Raw genomic sequence first — 7,636 nt, 5'->3', positions numbered from 1 at the left:
AAAGGCCTCCATGTCTTCTTCGGCCCCCTCTCTTCCTTCCAAGATGGACCGCTTCCAGTCTAGCCTCACCGATAAGGGCTACAAGGCGGCGGCTCTGTCAGTGAGAGCCCTAAATGCCTCCTCCATGCTAATGGCTTATCAAGCTGAGCTGGAAGAGGACATGACGGCCAAACCTGATTCCACCTTGTGGGAAGAAATCTGCGTTATAACGGACCACATCCTTCGTCTCCACAAAGTGGCCATACAAGCTACGGGGAGAGCCATGGGTCTCATGGTTCTCCAGGAGAGGGCACGCTGGCTCGGGCTCACAAATTTGACGACCAAGGAGAAGGAGGAGCTCCTCGACACTCCGGTCGTCCCTCAGGGTCTCTTCGGTGCAGCCGTCACCTCCATGCAGAAGAGATGTGAGGAGAAAAAGGCTCAACCCGCTGTCCCTGCGGCTCCACGCCAGACGTACGCGCAGGCCGTCTCCCACCCGGCCCCCGCTTTCAGGATCCCTAAAGTACCGAAAGCGCAGGCAGCCCCCCAGGCCCCTAGAGGTCCCAAGAACCCATGGTCTAGGAAGCAATCTCCCCAGGCCAGACCTCAACCTCAACCACCGCCACCTCCTCCAGCCACCGTGACTGGCAGGAAGAAGAAGCGGCCGGCCTGATAGCGTCTCCTCCGGAGGAGAGCGAGCCCAGTTCCCCCCGTTCGCGGGCCGCTCCACCTCCTCCCAGCTCCGTTCCAGGGCAAGGTCGACGGGACATGTTCCAGACAGAGTGCAGAAATCGGGCGGATGTTTGTGTTCTAGTGCCCGCGCATGTGAATCGAAAACGATGTTTTCAGTGTTGTCACACAAGCACTCACATGCATTCTGTAATAAAAGTGTCCCAACACGTGCATCCAGGCAGACTGCCGAGGGCGCTGTCAAATATGAAAAAATATTTCAAAAAAGATATGTTGATAAACAAGTCGAACTGCGCCATAACACAGCCAGTGGGGTCCAACAGCCCCACGGCCGTGACAACGCAGACAGTCCACGCGCCTCCATGCCGCCGGTTGAAGGCGTCGGAGCGCACGGACGGTGTGTGTTGCGCACAGGAGCCACAAGAGGGCGCCAGCACACCAATTTTGACAGAGTGGCCGGTCAGCCCACTCTCTTTACACAGGGAGAGCTGGGCTGCCTGCACTCAGTCAGCATGGGTGTTGAGAACGATAGAGAAGGGCTACAGGCTTCAGTTCAATATCGCTCCACCACAGTTCAAAGAGGTGTGTTACTCTCATGCTCAGGGCGAGTCTGCCAATATTCTCTGGGAAGAAATTTCAAATCTGAGAGAGAAAAGAGCCATCAGAGTTGTCCCTCCAGGCGAAGCTCAGAGCGGCTTCTACTCGAGGTATTTCCTAGTCCCAAAGAAAGGGGGGAGGGGGATGAGAGCCATTTTGGACCTCCGTGCCCTGAATCGTTATCTAAGGAAATACAAATTCAGGATGTTGACACATGCTTCTCTGCTGCGTTTCGTGCGCGCAGGCGACTGGTTCACGTCAATCGACCTGAGGGATGCTTATTTCCACATTCCCATATATCCCCCACACAGAAAATATCTGCGTTTTGCTTTCCAGGGGATAGCCTACGAGTTTATGGTTCTGCCATTCGGTCTGTCACTGAGCCCAAGGGTGTTTGTAAAATGCACCGAGGCGGCAGTAGCCCCACTCAGAGAAAGGGGGATTCGAGTGGCCACATACATAGACGATTGGCTAGTGGCAGCTCCCACTCGCCAGGAGGTGGCGTGTCACACAGGTGCTCTCACGCAGCACCTGGTGGGTCTGGGCTTTCAGATAAATGCAGAAAAGAGCATGATGACGCCCGTGCAACACATCACCTTCATAGGGCTCACCCTGGACTCTCTCCAGGCCAAGGTAGTTATATCTCCGGAAAGAGTGGAGAATATGCAGACAACCCTGTCAATGTTTCGAAGGGGCAACATGGTTACACTCAAACAATGCCAGAGGCTGCTGGGCATGATGGCCTCCTCTGTGGTGGCCATACCACTGGGGTGCCTGTATATGAGAGGCTTTCAGTGCTGGGTAGCCTCTCAAGGTCTGGACCCTCATCGCGATGGCCGCCGTCTAGTGAGGGTTTCCCCAGACTGCTCGCTAGCCCTGCGTCAGTGGAGAAGTCCGGGTTTTCTGACTCAGGGGGTGACTATAGGACCCGTCCTAGCCAGGAAGGTGATCACCACAGATGCTTCTCTGATTGGCTGGGGTGCCACCCACGAGGGCAGAACAGTGAACGGGAGGTGGAACCCTCACATGCGTTCTACCCACATAAATTGTCTGGAGCTGCTAGCTGTTCATCTAGCCCTAAGGCATTTCCTCCCGTGGCTGAGTGGTCACCATGTTCTGGTGAGGACGGACAATTCCACCGTAGTGGCTTATATCAACAGACAGGGGGGGCTGAGGTCCCCCCAGTTACACACGTTGGCACACAGACTGATAGTTTGGAGCAGTGTGCACCTACAGTCACTCAGAGCGACTCATGTACCAGGAGTTCTGAATTATGGGGCGGATCTGTTATCCAGGCGCGACCCACTCTATGCAGACTGGAAACTTCACCCCGAAGTGGTGAAGCAGATCTGGTCACGGTTCGGGCAGGCAACCGTGGACGTTTATGCGTCAGCGGAGAACACACAGTGCCCCCTGTTCTTCTCTCGCCCTGTCTCAGGAGTGGCCGAGAACCCTCCTGTATGCTTTTCCCCCAGTGGCTCTCATTTCCCCAACTCTGGCCAGAGTGAGGGAGAGGGGTCTGTCCATGATCCTGGTAGCCCCGCGTTGGCCAGGGAAGCACTGGCTGGCGGAGATTTTTCAGCTCCTGTCTGTCCCTCCGTGGCCGCTGCCCCTTCGCCGGGACCTGTTGTCTCAGGCGCAGGGGGAGATTTTCCATCCCCACCCAGAGAGGCTAGCGCTATGGGCTTGGCCCGTGAGTGGTTCAACCTGAATGCGGTGGAACTTCCCTCCAATGTTATTGACACTATTCAGTGTGCCAGAGCCTCATCAACTAGGACACTGTATGAGCATAAGTGGCGCGTGTTTGAGAGCTGGTGCTTGGAATCACAAGCTATCCCTTTTCAGTGTTCTGTAGCAGTGATTCTGTCATTTTTACAGGACCTCATTGAGAAGGGCAAGGCTTTTTCTACTGTCAAGGTGTACTTGGCGGCCATTTCAGCCTGCCATGTTGGTCTTGATGGAAAGACGGTGGGTCAGCACCCCTTGGTGTGTCGATTCATGAAGGGGGCACGCCGTAAATTGGCTACGTCTAGGCCACTGGTTCCATCGTGGGATCTTCCCACAGTTCTAGCCGCTCTCTCCTGTTCCCCTTTTGAACCCTTAGAGCAGGCATGTCCAAACTATTCCATAAAGGGCCGTGTGGCTGCAGGTTTTCGTTCCAACCAAGGAGGAGCACACCAGCTTAATTAGCTGAGCTCAGTCTTCAGCTGATAACTCAGTGATCCCTTGATGTTGATTGGCTGGCCTGGTGTGCTCCTCCTTGGTTGGAACGAAAACCTGCAGCCACACGGCCCTTTATGGAATAGTTTGGACATGCCTGCCTTAGAGCAAGCGGAGTTAAAAATGCTGTCTTTGAAGACAAGTGTTGTTGCTTGCCTTAGCCTCGGCTAAGCGTATAGGCGAAATTCATGCCCTCTCTGTGCATCGGGCATGTATGCAGTTTTCCCCTGGGAATACTAGTGTCAGTATGCAGCCTAACCCAGCCTTTATCCCAAAGGTGTTGGGCTCATGCTCCCCCATAAATTTGGTTGCTTTCTATCCTCCGCCTTTCTCCTCTGAGGAGCATCGGCACTTGCATAACCTGTGTCCGGTTCGTGCACTACGAATTTACATTGACAGGACCCAGAGTTTTAGACAGGGCAGCCAGTTGTTTGTGTCCTGGGCAAAGCCACATGTGGGAATGCCAGTGTCCAAACAGCGTCTTTCTCACTGGATAGTAGGGGCTATTGCCCTTGCTTACAGTAGCAAAGGTCTCCAACCCCCTGCGGGCTTACGTGCACATTCCACCAGGGGTCTAGCGACCTCTTGGGCTCTTTTTAAGGGAGTTTCCATTCAGGAGGTGTGTGCAGCCGCATGCTGGGCCTCGACCCACACTTTTGCTAGATTCTATAGGTTGGATGTCACAGCGTCAACTCTAGGACAAATGGTCCTGAGCACGGGTTCTTCTCAGAGCATGGCTCCTACCCAGTGAGGTTTTACTAGGGACAGTTGTCTTCTTTACAGGCTCGTCTGGCAATCCGGGAGTCAGTATTTTCCCCATAGTGAGACACGAAACGAATGCTATGAAAGAGAACTTAAGGTTATGGATATAACCCCGGTTCTCTGATTAGCATGAGTGAGTGTCTCACCAGACCACCCTCCTTGCTGTGAAGCGAGGAAGAGGTGAGCTTGTTTTGAATGACGACTGCCGCTATGTCAGCCTAATATATAGGGGGAGGGTTCCCCTCCTCCTGACATAGGCGTCACTCATGCCAGCCAATCGGAGGCTGGCGTAGTGTTATTGTGCTTCTGATGAGGTCACGCAGGAGGCGTTCCCCATAGTGAGACACTCACTCATGCTAATCAGAGAACCGGGGTTATATCCATAACCTTAAGTCTCAATCAGACAAAGACCACATTATGCAGTAATACTTGGCAGAATGGATTACAGAGCAAATTTCCCCCTGCAGCCCTCGTCTTGCGAGCTCACCCTCTAGCCCTCACCGGAAGCGTCGAGGCTGGCTCAAGCCTACCACAGGCAAGAGTCGGCCGCGGCGTGGACGGTGAAGAGGCCTGAGAGGGTCAGAGAGGAGGCGAAGGCTCGGATCCTGCGAGCCGGAGGAGACCCCGCGCGCTGGCAGCTGGTGCTCAGGGAGAGCGAGCTCCAGTTTGGTCAGTACCGGGGTCAAACTTTTAAGTGGCTGCTCAGCCATGACGTGGGCTACGCCTGCAGCGTGCTGGCGTCCCACGAGAAGGAGAGGGAAGGTGGGGACACTGCGCAGTCGCCCATCACAGCCAACAAGGACGCCCTAGCCTCCTACGCAAAGCTTTTTCCTGAGATGACGGCGGCCATCCGGCAGCATCGGATGCGCGAGGGCTCTTGGTCAGTGAGGGGCCTGGATGAGACGCTGGTGGGGTTCGGGGCACACGCGTCCAAGACGTACAGGTCCCTGTATGAGACCCGCAGCAGTGAGAGTGAAACGTAAGAATGGCAAGTGACGGGGCAGGTGGCGATGGGAGTTGATGTGCGGGCTAACACTTTACTTTGTGTCCTTGTCTCCGTGTCTGTAGCTACCTGCAGTGGGTGAGGAAGCAGAATGTGAAGCAGGGGTCCAAGATGTACACGCTGCAGACCTACGTGCTGGGCCGGGACAACGAGGTCGCCCCTGCTGCTGCTGCTGCTGCTTCTCCTCCTCGGCAGACAGCACCAAAGCCTCCATCGAGTAAGCCACCCCACCGCCACCACCTCCATCTACATGCTCTCATGAGTTGTGTGTGCGTTTGTTTGTTTGTTAAAATTTCAACACCCAGTGTTCTTTGCTTTTCTGCTTGCAGGCGCTGCATCAACGGACCCCTCAGAGCTCTCTGACGACATGCTCCTCGCCGGCGCCATGGAGGTTGACTCACAGCGTGAGTGCACACGAACATAAACATCTCTGTGCATCCACATGCAACATGCAAGAGTGACAACTGTGAGTCTGTGTTTTGCAGTCGGCAGGGACGCCCCACCAGCCGTCACCCTGCCCAGACCCTCTCTGCCTGAACACGCCACCCCCTCCGCCAGCGACATGGTCTCAGCCTCCGGCGCTCAGGTAGAAGTGAATGGTTGAAGTGCTTGCAGACATGCATGAGGTGGTTTGTATGAACTGCTTGGTTTGAGTCTTTTCCTTTACAATCTTCACAGCTGCTGCCCAAGGGGTGGAGGATGACGCTGCCCGAGGAGCAACAGGACTGGCTGGGCCAGGCTCTGTTTGTGAGAGGCACGAGCGGGCAGCCTGTCCTCACTGCTGACCTCCGCCTGTGGTGGTTCCCCCCCGGCGAATGCCCCCTCTACACCCAGCCCCCTACCTCAGCCCACGCCTTTTTCCATCGCCGGTTCTTCCTGTGGGCCCCCTACAGGATGTGGGCGTGCAGGCTGGTGTGCCCCACCTGCCGCCACAAGCTGACCGGCGCTGGCCTGTATAAGACCACACGGAGGGTCTTAGACAGGGACGGCTGGTACTTTATGGGCACAGTACCTGGAATGCCATTCATGTCACCAGAAGTACGCAGCCTGGGCGCAGGACATCATGGAACAGCTGGACCTGGTGCACCAGGAGCAGTTTCCAGCCGTTCTCACATACAAGTAAGCAGGGCTGTGAGAGACTTGTCGTTTCACAGTAATGGGGGGCATAGTTGTGCTGAGTTGTCAGTAACAGTAGCTGCCATTTGACAGTGACCCATGTCTGTGTGTCAGGCTGTCCTGCGATAAGACGGTGGTGGGGCTGTTAAAGGAGCGCACTCTGGGCAACAGTGCTTCTCGCCTCCGTGCTACTCTGGTGGAGCAGCACACCAGAGAGTGGATGGTTCGGTCGATGAGCTACCTCTCTGTGCTCCACAAGCTCTGCGGACCGTGTGTGGCACCCCAGCGGCAGGTGTCTCTCCCGCCAATGCACCCGGTACCCACCGTTCCCTGGCTGCTGTCCGTCTACGTGAAGGAGGCCCTCCCTCGCCTCACAGAGACAAAAGCCAGGATTACGTCCATCTTCGGGGACATCTTGAAGATGGACTCCAGCAAGAAGGCAAGCGTCTGTCCATCTGTGTTATGTGTATGTAATAACAAGTGTAAAGCGTGCCCTGTGTTGTGATGTCACGCGGGTGTTGTTTTTTGTGACACGTGTCTTTCTTTTCCCACACAGATGTCCAAGAAGCTTGCGGGAGACGCTGCCGGCTCGGCCGCTTGGGTCACCAATGTGGGCAACGAGCACGGGCAGGTGCTCATATCCGTCCTCACAGCCTCTGAGGGGGACGGACTTTTGCCCATGGCGGCTGGGCTGATGCGGCGATACAGAGAGGCCAGGAAGACCCCTCCTCAGGTGTTGTACGTGGACCGGGACTGCTGTGCTGTCACCGGACAGAGCAAGGTAACATGCGGCCCCTCGCCGCCTGTGTCAGTTGAAAACACACTGTCATTTTGGCTTTGACTGCCGCGACAGAATGTAAAGATGTGTTCCATTCTCTTGTCAGGTCGCAGCCATGTTTGTCGAGTGGGAGCAGCTGGTGGTGCGCCTGGACATATGGCACCTCATGCAGGGTGTCACCACCACCAGCCACCAGCTGTACGGCCTCTTCATGGCGCGCCATTTTTGAATGGGACCGCTGCGACGTGGACAGCCTGACAGAGGCCAAGCAGTCCGACGAGGGGAGGGAGGCCAGGATTACACTGTCTGCCAGGGAGCTCGCCCGTCACTGCCGCCGTCGCACCAGAGGCCAGCAGGAGACGGAGAGGCTCATCCAGGAGCTGCTGGATTCCCTCTGGGAGGCAGTGGACACCAGGGGTGTCCCGCTCATCAACCGTGACAGGATGGAGGAGATCTGGAGCACCCAGCGTCGTCACCTCCGCTGCATCCAG

At 56.0% G+C, this 7,636-nt stretch overlaps 1 pseudogene; it reads left to right on the top strand.

Annotated features, from left to right (window-relative positions):
- Positions 1–939: 939 nt before the first annotated feature.
- Positions 940–2,977, top strand: LOC121605397 (annotated as a pseudogene).
- The last annotated feature ends 4,659 nt before the right edge of the window (positions 2,978–7,636 follow it).

Source organism: Chelmon rostratus, chromosome 4, assembly GCF_017976325.1.
Source record: "Chelmon rostratus isolate fCheRos1 chromosome 4, fCheRos1.pri, whole genome shotgun sequence".
In the NCBI taxonomy this organism is placed as follows: Eukaryota; Metazoa; Chordata; class Actinopteri; order Chaetodontiformes; family Chaetodontidae; genus Chelmon; species Chelmon rostratus.
Note: the sequence above shows the minus strand (reverse complement) of the source record. Positions and strands in the feature narration are given on the sequence as shown.